Here is a 14,035-nt window from a genome sequence, read left to right as displayed (position 1 = left end):
TTTTTAGTAGAGACAGGGTTTTACTATGTTGGCCAGGCTGATCTTGAACTCCTGACCTCAGGTGATCCTCCTGCCTCGGCCTCCCAGAGTGCTGGGATTACAGGAGTGAGCCACGGCGCTCGGCCTCCTTTTCATTTTTTATAACACTTGTCTCCTTCCAATATGCTATTTAATTTACTTACTGAGTATGTCCATGGTCTAGAGCTTATCCCCCCACCATCCCTTCCATCAAGCTGAATTAGAGGCCATGAGAGTCAGGATTTTTTATCTCTTTGTTCACAGCTGTATTCCAAGCATCTAGCACAGTATTTGGCACAACAGATATTTATTGATCAAAAGAAAGAAAGGCTCTTGCTTCAATTTTTCCTGGCCTGGGTCACCTCTCTGGCCACACAAGTATGAATGTATTTCTTTCATAAGCTTCCAGTTACCCACTGGAATATCAGTTCCGTCTGTCTAATGCCAACCTTATGAGTCCCTCATCCTGTTTGCTGATACCAACCTGTCACTGAAATATACAGCTAAATATAATGAAAGTAAGTTAATTGTATCTTATGTTTAACACTATTTTATTAGAATTAAAATTGTGCACTAATTTTTAGAGTGAACACAGAATGAATCACATGTTCCTCTTTGGTAGAATTTTTCTGACAAGATGGTGTAATGGTATGTTAGGACAACCTTCACTTCTTATATTTTCATAGCACAACTATAAAGAGGGTCATTTTTTTTTTTTTTGCAAAAATGCTTGAGGGTTTCATAAGTTTTCCTAAGGGCTTTTTGTAGTACTTTGATATTGAAATCATTCTCTTTTGAGGTACTTATTCATTATCCTCATTGATTTTTCTCTTTATTAACAGGCCTAACCCTTCTACATAGCTACTAATAACCAGCATTTTTTGAGAGCTTACCATATGCCAGGCTCTTCATATGTGTTCATGGATTTATTTTTACTACAACTCAACGTGGTAGGTCATATTGTGGTACACATGTTTTTTTAGTTTGTTTGTTTTGTTTGTTTTTTTGTTTTTGTTTTTGAGGCAGTCTCACTCTCTCACCCACGTTGGAGTGCAATGGCGTGATCTCGGCTCACTGCAACCTCTGTCTCCCAGGTTCAAGCAATCCTCCTGCCTCAGCTTCCTGAGAAGCTGGGATTACAGGCATGTACCACCATGCCCGGCTAATTTTTGTATTTTTAGTAGAGACAGGGTTTCGCCATGTTGGTCAGGTGGTCGTGAACACCTGACCTCGGGTGATCACCTGTCTCGGCCTCCCAAAGTGCTGGGATTACAGGCGTGAGCCACCGCGCCCGGCCTGTGGTGCACATGTTCTAAGGAAATTGAGGCAGAGAGAAGTTAAGTACCGTGTTCACAGATGTGCAACTAGGAAGTGGGGAGCAGGGACTTGGATCCACACCGTCTGCTGCTTAACCATTCATTTGTCAGAGACTTCGTGTGTGTCCCGAGCCATACGCTAATATCACTTTCACTGATCTCATGTGAGATTTGCATTTAGAAATAAGGTTAATCTGCATTTCTTGTGTAAACTATTATGGGATGTTAAGGTCCCACAGTCTGTAAGACCGACTGATGATTGACCCAAGGGTGTGATGAGCCATGATAGAGATGCATAAGTGTTAAATAGGGTGGGACATTTGAGCAAGCTGGCCACTTCATTATTAAGTTTGGCCATGGAAAGAATTGATGTTTGGCCGTGGAAGGAATTTACTAGGGATACCTAGAACATGAGAACTGCTCTAGGGACCCCTAGTAAATTCACAACTGTATGTTTAGAGTGAAAGCCCAGGCCTCACCCCAGGCTGTATCCTGGATTCATTCTTCGCCATCATGAAAAGCCAATCACCACAGTTTGATGGGGCAGGGCCAGGGCTGGGGACAAAGGGTGAAGGTGGAGGCGTCAAATTAACATTTGTCGAATACAAACTCTGTGCTAGGCCTTCTGGGAGATTTAATTAGTCTTTACTACAAGCCAAGGAGAAAGGTATTATCATGCCCATTTTACAGATGAAGAAACTGAGGCATGGGGGGGTGAAGTCACTTGGTCTAGGCACTCAGATCTAGGTTCAAATTTGGGTTGGTGGGTCTCCAAAACCTAGGCATTTTGCACCGTCCTGCACTGCTTCCTTAAGAATGCAGAAAGATTAACCGAGGGGGGACCGTGGAGACGGATGGCACCGTTTGGTTGGGAGGCGGCCAGAGTGGTGGTAAAGGCAGGAAGTGAGGTCTATCTGGCCACAGTCTACCAGCATCTGTTCCCATTGGCTGCTGCCTGGGTTCTCCAATTCCTTACAGTTGGAAACAGACTTGTTTTCTAGGAATGCAAAGGAAGGATGGCTATCTGATGATTTGATCACTGCTACTTAGGAAAACCCCAGGATACTCCCCAATTTAGGAGCTGCGGCAAAGTCGCTTCTTTGCCATCTCAGAAATGTCAGGTTGACCAGATGGAGAGGAGCCAGAGTGAGGCAGAGAACACAGCGAGTTTTCCAGCAGAGCCCCGCAGAACGTAGAGGGAGTGTGTCTCTTGATTCATGTACCAATTACACACAGTGTATTACATTACAAGGCTAACAGGAAATAAACCAGAGCAGCATCTGTCTGCGCCAGGGCCCACGCACGCCTCTGGATTGCTCAGCCCTGGCTGGCCACCTCCTGGCCTGGCCCCTGGAAGCTGAGGAAGTGGATTATATTTTTGGCTCATCCAGGAATCGTTTTCAGGGGGGCCATGCGCATTGAACAGCCAGTCTGTGTCGGTCAGGAGACCCCTTTTCTGTCCCTATGGCTTCCCTAGATGGTTTGGGGTTTAGGTCCACATGTAGGGTCTTGGCTAAAGAAATAGAAGATGGGCCAGGTGCAGTGATTCACACCTGTAATCCCAGCACTTTGGGAGGCTAAGGCAGGCAGATCACTTGAGGTCAGGAGTTTGAGACCAGCCTGACCAACATGGTGAAACCTTGTCTTTACTAAAGATACAAAAATTAGCTGGGAATGGTGACATACACCTGTAATCCCAGCTACTGGGGAGACTGAGGCAGGAGAATCGCTTGAGCTTGGGAGGCAGAGGTCGCAGTGAGCCGAGATTGCACCATTGCACTCCAGCCTGGGTGACAGAGCTAGACTCCATCTCGGAAAAAAAAAAAAAAAAAAGAGGAATATGGGCCCGCTGCATCATTCCCTCTTGTGCTTCCAGAACTGCACTGGCCATGGTGCAGAGCCTGTGGCTAGTCAGAAAAAGGTTCCCCTCAGAGCAGATGTAGCCCTGAGGGTGCAGCGCTTGATAAATAGAGTGAGAGAGGGTTTAGCTGGCTCATTCAGCTGGTGCTCCTGTGCAGAGCACAGCCTGCTTGATAGTGGGCAATCCGAGGGAGATGAGAGGGGGCAGAGTCGGGTGTGGGGAGGAGAGGGAATACACCTGGAGGAAGAGGTGCAGCCAGGCTCAAAGACTGGAAGTAGGCATGTGCCTCTCCCTCTGCCTCGGCTCCATTCCCTTCCCCCAATTTCCCTACTATGGCTTTTTCCTACTTGTCTTAACATCTCCTTCCAATTTCCCCACTCCGTGCAAGATGACTCCATTAGGACTTTGGGCGACAGTCTTGGGGTTCAAACGGACTCTGGAGGAAATGGAAATGATTAATAGCATAAGAAAATGTGCTCAGTCTCATCAGTAACCCAGGAAATGGAAATTTAAGTGACAACAGGATGCCTGGGAATTTTATACAAGAGAGGGATGTGGTCGGAATGCTTTCTGAGGCAGTCACCTTTGCTCATTTTGAATTTTTTATTCGGCATATAACTCCCTGGGTATGTCTCAAGATGTAAGTGATTCAAATTTTTTATTTTAAAAAATTCTGCAAGACCGTAATACTGAAAATGGGCCTTATGATCACTGGTAGATGGTCCCCAAACCCCTGCTGTTCTGGAACTGGAAGGTGGAGTTAAAAAGAGCCATCTCATGGTCTGGGGTCAGGATACACATAGGAATGAGTGTGATTTAGGGTGGTAGAGCTCTGCAGGCCAGCACAACTGGGCTGAATCCAGGTGTGACACTCCCTGCCACGTGACCTTGGCTAGGACAAGGTGGACACCAAGTTCTGCCACAAGATGCCATCCCTCAGCCACTGGGAGGGTCATGAGGGGAAGAATGCTTGAATTCCAGCTCCATCCTTTATTTGCTGAGTGATCTTGTGATATGCTTTGGCTGTGTCCCCACCCAAATCTCATCTTGAATTGTAGCTCACACAGTTTCCACGTTTTGTGGGAGGAACCTGGTGAGAGGTGATTGAATTATGGGGGTGCGTCTTTCCTGTGTTGTTCTCTTGATAGTGAATGAGTCTCAAGAGATCTGATGGTTTTAAAAATGGGGGTTTCCCTGCACAAGCTCTCTTTTTGCCTGCCACCATTCACGGAAGATGGGACTTGCTCCTCCTTGCCTTCCGCCATGATTGTGAGGCCTCCCTGGCCATGTGGAACTGTAAGTCCAATTAAACTTCTTCTTTTTGTAAATTGCCCAGTCTCAGGTATGTCTTTATTATTAGTGTGAAAACGGACTAATATATCCTGTTTTGTTTACCCTGCACTTCTGAACCTCAGTTTCCTGGCCTGTGAAGTGGGGCTGCATGCACTTCCTCAACAGGGTCAGCACATGAGATTAAATGAGATAATGTGTAAAGAAGGCTCAGTATAGTGACTGGAACATCATAGGAATTCAAAATGTGACTTTAGATATGATGGAGGTTGACTGGGAGGAGGGGGTAAGGCATCCCAGGGAGTGGGTACAGCTTGAGTAGGGAAAAGCATCGAGCAGTTTGTCTTGTTGGGGGAATTGTAAGTTGCTCATGGAGTCTGCCATGTACGGAAGGGTGTGGTGAGAGATGGAACGGAAGAGGTAACAGGCAGTTAATCATGGAGGTGTTGAATATGCTGTGGAATCGTCTGCTTCCTCTGATCCGGAGGTGTGCCAGGTATTACCTGATTGTGTTTCTGCTCACAATTCATCCTCCTTTGCCCTGCTGTGTGACAGTGGAGTGGGACCCTGTGAACTTTTCTCCTTTGCCAGCTAGCACAATGCTAGACCTTGGCAGTAGGGGGCACTGGCTCCTAGGGCATGGCTGTGAGCAAGTGGCTTCCACATCAGCAGAGCAATTCCCTGCTGGTGAAATGCAGGAGACTTATAAATGCACAGCCTCTGGTGAGAAACCAACCAGTGGGTGGTTTCCTGTCTGCTATGATCTGAATGTGTCCTCTCAAATGTATATGTTGAAACTTAATCACCAAGGTGATAGGATTAAGAGGTGGGGCCTTTAGGAGGTGATTAGGAATGAGAGCTCTGCCTTTATGGATGAGATTGGTGACATTATGGAAGGGCTGGAGAGAGCTAGCTAGGGCCTCCTGCCCTTCCATCTCTTCTGCCACGTGAGGACATAGCATTCATCCTCTCTGGAGAATGCGGTATTTAAAGCAACATCTTAGAAGCAGAGACTGAGCCCTCACCAGACACTGAAACTGCTGATGTCTTGATCTTGGCCTTCCAAGCCTTCAGGGCTGTGAGAAATACATTTCTATTATTTATAAATTACCCAGTCTGTGGTATTTTGTTACAGCAGCAGGAATGGACTAAGATACTGCCCATTAGCCCTGGCCTGTGGCACCCTAGCAAACACTACCAGCCCCCAGCTGTCCTTGGTCACACCCTCCTAGGGCTGCTGAAATAGATGGCCACCAACAAAGTGACTTAAAACAACAAAAATTAATTCTCTCACAGCTCCCAAGGCTGGAAGTCCAAAATCAAGGTGTTGCCAGGGCCATGGTCTTTATGGAGGCTGATTTTAGTCCATTTTGTGCTGTTGTAACTGAATACCACAGACCTGGTTATTTTTTGAAGAACAGAAATGTATTTCTCACAGTTCTGGAGGCTGGGAAGTCCAAGATCAAGGTGCTGGTGTCTGGTGAAGGCCTTCTTGTTGCATCCTCACAAGGTGGAAGGTAGAAGGAGCAATAGAGGATAAACCCTGAGTCTTCACATGGCAGAAGAGAGAGAGAGAGAGAGAGAGAGAGAGAAATTCCCTCCTGAAAGCCCTTTTTATAGAAGCATTAATCCATGAGGCTTCTGCCTTCATGACCTAAACAGCATCCATTAGGCCCCACCTCCCAACACAGTTGCATTGGGGATTAGGTTTCAACCTGAGTTTTAGAGGAGATAAAAACATTCAAACCACAGCAAGACTGTAAGTAGGGATCTATTCTGTGCCTTTCCCTTAGCTCCTAGTGTTCCCAGCAATCCTTGACATTCATAGGCTTATAGCTGCATCATTCCAGTCTCTGCCTCTGTTGTCATATGGCCTTTTCTCTCTGTGTTTGTCTCTGTGTCTCTTCTCCTTTTCTTGTAAGGACACCAGTCATATTGGATTAAGGCCCATCCTAATGACCTCATTTTAACTTGGTTGCATCTGCAAGAATCCTATTTCCAAATAAGGTCACACTCACGGGTTCTGGAGGTTAGGACTTCAACACTCTTTTTTTGGAGGACGTGACTGAACTCATCACAGTAAGTAAAGCCCTTAGCTTGGTGCCAGTGCCTTGTAAGTATTTGATAAATATTAGCTATTATTATTACCTCTGAGGCTCAAAGGAGAGACAAAGTAAATAAAGTCCCTTTGCAAATCATAAGCAGTGGGCAGTGCTATTGGTATTTTCTTTGTTTGTACTAATAAGAGGTGCCTTCTGACAGATGTGACGCAGACATCCTCAAGGAAAGAGCTAGCATGGCGATAATGCATAACTTCACATGCAGGTGGTAGACACAGAGGGCAAGGAGAGAGGACAAACCATGCCAGGGCAGGAATCTTCCATCCATGATTGATGGCTAGCTGTGGGACAAGCTGCAGACATTCCTGGAGCAGGGCTCAGGGTGTGGGTGCTCAGCCAGGGCCAACCCAGGGCAAAGCTGGAAAGAAAATAGCCCCGTCTTCGGTCTCCCATTTAAGGCCATCTGACTACTCCTGTATGTTCTCTCAGCTCCTGGTGTTCCCAGCAATCCTTGATGTTGGTTGGCTCGTAGCTATGTCACTCCTGTTTCTGCCTTTCTCATCATATGGCCTTCTCTCTGTGTCTGTCTCTGTGTCTCTTCTCTTCTTATCAGGACAGTAGTCATATTGGATTGGGGCCCATCCTAATGATGTCATGTTAACTTGCATCTGCAAGAATCCCACTTCCAAATAAGGTCACAAGGTCCTGTTGACTCTACCTCCAAAATATGTTCGCAGTTCCCTCCATGGCTCTTGCCCAAACCATCACCATCTTTCACCTGGACAGTCATGACAGCGTCCTCACTGGCCTCCCTCTTCTCCCTTTGCCCCCTGCCTTCCACCCTCCTACCACCGCTTCCTCTTGTTCCCCAAGCTCCGCCTCCCTGGTTTCTTTTTGTGTCTCTAACGCATCAGGCTTGATCCTGCCTCTGGACCTTTGCACTGGGCCTGTTCCCTCTCTGCGGAAAGTCCTTTCTCAGGTCTTGGCCTGGCTTCCTTCCCTCTCATCATTCATGCCAATTTCTGTTCAGATGTCTTCCCTGACTACTCTGTTTAAAGGAGCTCCTTTCCCTAGTTCCTCTTACTACATTCATGTCTTGTCTTCTCAATACCTTGATCGGAAATTATCTTGTACTTTATGTATTTCTTTGTATGTCTGTTTCTGCCACTAGAACATAACAAGCTCTAAGAGATCATGAATTATGATCATCTTGTTCAGTGCTGCATCTTTATGCCAAGAACAGAGTGTGGAATACAGTAGGAGCTTAGTAATATTTGTTACATGAATGAAAATCACCTCTGAGACCAATACGACCTGGAGTGTGCGGGAAAAGGCATCAGGAAATTCGGCACCAAGTCCTTCCCACCACTCGTCCATTGGTCCTTGGTTTTGATAAATAAGCCTCTGCCTTGTTCCTGGAACCCAATCCCTGCTTTCTCAGTTTGTTTATTCAACAATTGTTAAGGACCTACAAGGTGCCACGTACTGTAACAGGTATTGGAGAGGCAGATTGTAAAAGCATGGTAGATGGAAGCACAGACAAGACATCTACCTAGACCTGGAGTGGGAGGACAGCCAGGAAGACTTCCTGGAGGAGAGGGCACCCCAGCTTGCATTTGAAAGTCAGATAGACAGGGTGTGGCAACCAGGCAGCAGTACAGGGGAACAGACAAGGCTGAGTCATATTCATAGTTGTCACCTACTCAACATTGCCAAGCCTTGTGCAAAGCACCTGGAAAGGATGATCTCATCTGTCCACGTGGCAACCCTAGAGGCAGGTCCTTTTACCGTCCATACGTGGCAGAGGAAGGAACTGATTTAGAGAGAGGTGCGGGCTTGTCTAAGGGGACACAGCTAGTATGTGCAGGTTCTCAGGCTCCATGTGGGCTTCTGTGCTCTCTGGCTGGTACCCTTGCCTCTTGTCATGCTGCACACTAGGAAATGGCCTGAGATCCTGAGTCCTTGCTCTGCACTCATACTGGACCCTGCCCTCCTTCCTCGAGGGCTGCCTGACTCAGGGATCATCAAGGTCATCCTGGTGGTGACAGCCTGGCTCCTGGGCCTCTTTGATGTTCGATTGTCCAAATCTTGGCTTTCCTCACATTCTTGGCTGTTCTGTCCTGGACCCTGTGCCCAGCAGACCCTCCTTGTGATTCACTTAGGATGCTTTTGGCTGCAAGTGAGGGAAACCCCAACCCAACCTGCCTCCCACAAGGAATGTAATTAACTCTGGAGACAGGTGTGGGGTCCTGCATCTACCCTGCCTCCAGCAGCCGCCTGCTGCATCCTGGGACCTGTCTACCTTCATCCTCATTAGACAGAGACAGGAGCTGCCGAGGCTGCCCACTGAGGTCCTCGGGCCCAAGGAACCATCTCTCTGTTTGCCTCAATACAGCCGCCAGAGTGACTGAGGACCATGGAGATTGAGAGCCCCAGGAAACACTCCTTACCTGGGCTTTCACAGCCCGAGAGACCACCAGGATGAACCCCACACACAGCTGCCACCAGGAACCACAGCCCCGGATCAGGACAGTGAATTTAGATAAGATGCTCTGGAAGGAACACCTGCCCAGTAACAGCACCTCTACCAGTGAACTGACTCCAATGCTGGCTTCGAGGCTCTAAAACCAGTAAACTCTGTTTCCCAGAAGCTTATGTGAATGTCTCCTTTTGCCAATAAAAGTTTCTCTCTTCAGATGCCTATGTGGCTGGTCATAGCTGTGTGTGTGTGTGTGTGTGTGTGTGTGTGTGTGTGTGTGTGTGTGTGTGTGTGTGTAGTGGGCGACGAGGGGGCGGTTAGAATTCTCTTTTCTAATTCCCTCATAATTGCAACATATCTAGAGATATTTTTTCTCTGATTTGTTTTTGGTTGACAATACCCCACCTCAATAGCACCTTCCCGTCATTCTCTTCTCTTTCTCTTTCTCCTCCTTTCCTCCCCTCTTCATTCTCTTCTCTTCCTACCCCTCCCCCTTCTCCACTTTCTTCCCCAACTCTCCCTCCTCCTCTGTCCTCTTCATCATTCTCCTCTCCTCCTTCCCCTCCTCCTCTTCCTCTTCTTCCTCTTTCTCCTACTCTGCTTATTTTACTTTAATGCACTCATCGCCCACTCATCACCCAACGATACAACCCTTATTTGTTTGTTTATTATCTTCCTAAATCATTAGCCTTGCAGCTCCTCGAGGACAGAACTTTTATCTGTTTTGTTCTTTGTTATTTGGGAGCCAGATGACAATGGTTCTAATTTTGAAAAAGTGTATTATTAATGTCATTTCCCCTCCACATTTTAACACCTCTGAAATTGGGATATTTGTTAAAATCACCACTGGCCTGGCAGCAGTCATAAGGTAGTTGTCACATCATGTGCATTATAATCAGAATTTCCAGAACAGGTACAAGCAGGTGGAAAGAAAATCCCAAGACAATAGCAAAGCATTCTTTTAAGGAATGCTGCATTACACAGAGGCACTGAGGACAGCATTGTGTGTCAAACAAGGACAAACGTGATTTTGAATCAAAAAGTGATGCAGAAGATTTCGTTGCTGAATAGGAAGATGCTTAAGGAATATCTTAACCCAATTATTTTGCATATTTTTTCTTTTATGTATTCACAAGTGAGATAGGTGATACAGCTCTCCATTTAAAGAACCTAAATAACTTTTATAAATATAAAGTTTAAAAAATCTAAGTATGATGAAAGCAGAGTGGTGTAATTTAATTGGGGAGGGTTTTGTTCTTTAGTTGTATATAAAAATCATGCATCTTACAAATGATGATGGATGAAATTGGGGGTCAGCAATCTTTTTACATAAAAGGTCAAATAGTAAATATTTTTGGCTTCCCAGGCCATCCAGTCTCTATTGCAACTACTTAACTCTGCTGCTGTGCAACCATAGTTATTGCTTAAATAAACATGTGTGGCTATGTTCTCATAACATTTTATTTATGGAATTTTAATTTCATAATTTTCATGCGGCATGAAATGTTATTCTTTTGATTTTTTAACCGTTTAAAAATGTGAGGAAATATTCTTAGTACATGGGCTGTGCAAAAATGGGCCTTTTGGCTGATGTTTGTCGAATCCTGTGTTGAATTCAGTGAAAGGTGGTAAACCTGTTTTACAGAGGAGAAAGTCAAGTCCAGAAGAGTCATTGAAATGTCTTACTCAAGATAAAAGAATCCTGGATCTGGCAGCTCTCTTAGACATTATCTCTTTCAATTAGTTATAGGTGTCTGTGCCCACTCTGCAGATGGAAAGGCCAAGAGCATTGTACGGTTCAGTGTCACAAAGTGAGCTGCTGGCATTGCTGGGAGGATGCTTGGTGTTTCAAACTGTGTTTCAAAGATACAGTAATGAGTGTAAAAGTGCTGAATACAATTCAAGGCACGTGTTAAAATTTTACTAATTCGGTGGCTGGCGAGATGGCCGAATAGGAACAGCTCTGGTCTGCAGCTCCCAGTGAAATCAATGCAGAAGGCGGGTGATTTGTGCATTTCCAACTGAGGTACCCAGCTCATCTCACTGGGACTGGTTAGACAGTGGGTGTAGCCCATGGAGGGTGAGCTGAAGCAGGGTGGGGTGTCACATCACCCAGGAAGCACAAGGGATTGGGGAACTCCCTCCCCTAGGCAAGGGAAGCTGTGAGGTACTGTGCCATGAGGAATGGTGCATTCTGGCCCAGATACTACGCTTTTCCCACAGTCTTTGCAACTTACAGACCAGGAGATTCCCTCGGGTGCCTACACCACCAGGGCCCTGGGTTTCAAGCACAAAACTGGGCGGCTGTTTGGGAAGACACTGAGCTAGCTGCAGGAGTTTTTTTTTCATACCCCAGTGGCAACTGGAATGCCAGCAAGACAGACCATTCACTCCCCTGGAAAGGGAGCTGAAGCCAGGGAGCCAAGCGGTCTACCTCAGCAGATCCCACCCCCACAGGGCCCAGCAAGCTAAGATGCACTGTCTTGAAATTCTTGCTGCCAGCATAGCAGGCTGAAGTTGACCTGGGACACTCAAGCTTGGTGGCGGGGAGGGGCGTTCGCCATTACTGAGGCTTGAGTAGGTGGTTTTCCCCTCACAGTGTAAAACAACGCCGACGTGAAGTTCGAACTGGGTGGAGCCCACTGCAGCTTGGCAAATCTGCTGTAGCCAGACTGCCTCTCTAGATTCTTCCTCTCTGGGCAGGGCATCTCTGAAAGAAAGGCAGCAGCTCCAGTTGGGGGCTTATAGATAAAACTCCCATCTCCCTGGGACAGAGCACCTGGGGAAAGGGGCAGCTGTGGGCGCAGCTTCAGCAGACTTAAACTTTCCTGCCTGGCGGCTCTGAAGAGAGCAGCAGATCTCCCAGCACAGTGCTTGAGCTCTGCTAAGGGGACAGACTGCCTCCTCAAGTGGGTCCCTGACCCCTGTGCCTCCTGACTGGGAGACACCTCCCAGCAGTGGTCGACAGACATCTCATACAGGAGAGCTCTGGCTGGCATCTGGCGGGTGCCCCTTTGGGACAAAGCTTCCAGAAGAAGGAACAGGCAGCAATCTTTGCTGTACTGCAGCCTCTGCTGGTGATACCCAGGCAAACGGTCTGGAGTGGACCTCCAGCAAACTCCAGCAGACCTGCAGCAGAGGGGCCTGACTGTTAGAAGGAAAACTAACAAACAGAAAGAAATTGCATCAACATCAACAAAAAGGATGTCCACACAAAAACCCTACCAGAAGGTCACCAACATCAAAGACCAAAGGTAGATAAGTCCATAAAGACGAGGAAAAACCAGTGCAAAAAGGCTGAAAATTCCAAAAACCGGAATGCCTCTTCTCCTCCAAAGGATCACCACTCCTCGCAGGCAAGGGAACAAAACTGGACAGAGAATGAGTTTGACAACTTGACAGAAGTAGGCTTCAGAAGGTGGGTAATAACAAACTCCTCTGAGCTAAAGGAGCATGTTCTAACCCAATGCAAGGAAGTGAAGAACCTTGAAGAAAGGTTAGAGGAATTGCTAACTAGAATAACCAGTTTAGAGAAGAACATCAATGACCTGATGGAGCTGAAAAACACAGCATGAGAACTTCGTGAAACATACACAAGTATCAACAGCTGAATTGGTCAAGTGGAAGAAAGAAAGGATATCAGAGACTGAAGATCAACTTAATGAAATAAAGCAAGAAGACAGGATTAGAGAAAAAAGAATAAAAAGGAACGAACAAAGCCTCCAAGAAATATGGGACTATGTGAAAAGACCAAACGTATGTTTGATTGGTGTACCTGAAAGTGATGGGGAAAATGGAAACAAGTTGGAAAACACTCTTCAGGATATTATCCAGGAGAACTTCTCCAACCTAGCAAGACAGTCCAACATTCAAATTCAGGAAATACAGAGAACAAAGCAAAGACACTCCTCAAGAAGAGCAACCCCAAGACACGTAATCGTCAGATTCGCCAAGGTTAAAATGAAGGAAAAAATGTTAAGGGCAGCCAGAAACAAAGGTTGGGTTACCCACAAAGGGAAGCCCATCAGACTAACAGCGGATCTTTCTGCAGAAACCCTACAAGCCAGAAGAGAGTGGGGGCCAATATTCAACATTTTTAAAGAAAAGAATTTTCAACCCAGAATTTCATATCCAGCCAAACTAAGCTTCATAAGCGAAGGAGAAATAAAATCCTTTACAGAAAAGCAAATGCTGAGAGATTTTGTCACCACCAGGCCTGCCTTACAGGAGCTCCTGAAGGAAGCACTAAATATGGAAAGGAAAAACCAGTACCAGCCACTGCAAAAACATACCAAATTTTAAAGACCATTGGCACTATGAAGAAACTGCATCAACGAACGGGCAAAATAACCAGGTAGCATCATAATGACAGGATCAAATTCACACATAACAATATTAACCTTAAATGTAAAAGGGCTAAATGTCCCCAATTAAAAGACACAGACTGGCAAATTGGATAAAGAGTCGAGAACTCCCATGTGTTGTATTCAGGAGACCCGTCTCATTGAAAAGACACACATAGGCTTAAAATAAAGGAATGGAGGAATATTTACCAAGCAAATAGAAAGAAAAAAAAAGTAGGGGTTGCAATCCTTATTCTCTGATAAAACACACTTTTAACCAAAAAAGATAAAAAAAAAAAAAGACAAAGAAGGGCATTACATAATGGTAAAGGGATCACTGCAACAAGAAGAGCTAACTATCCTAAATATATATGCACCCAATACAGGAGCACCCAGATTCATAAAGCAAGTTCTTAGAGACCTACAAAGAGACTTAGACTTTCACACAATAATAGTGGGAGACTTTAACACCCCACTGTCAATATTAGACAGATCAACGAGACAGAAAATTAACAAGGATATTCAGTACTTGCACTCAGCTCTGGACCAAGTGGACTTAATAGACATCTCCAGAACTCTCCACCCCAAATTAACAGAATATACATTCTTTCAGCACCACATAGTACTTATTCTAAAATTGACCACATAATTGGAAGTAAAACACTCCT

The sequence above is a fragment of the Pan paniscus genome, chromosome 23 (genome assembly GCF_029289425.2).
Source record: "Pan paniscus chromosome 23, NHGRI_mPanPan1-v2.0_pri, whole genome shotgun sequence".
NCBI lineage: Eukaryota > Metazoa > Chordata > Mammalia > Primates > Hominidae > Pan > Pan paniscus.
This window is presented reverse-complemented; position numbering follows the sequence as displayed.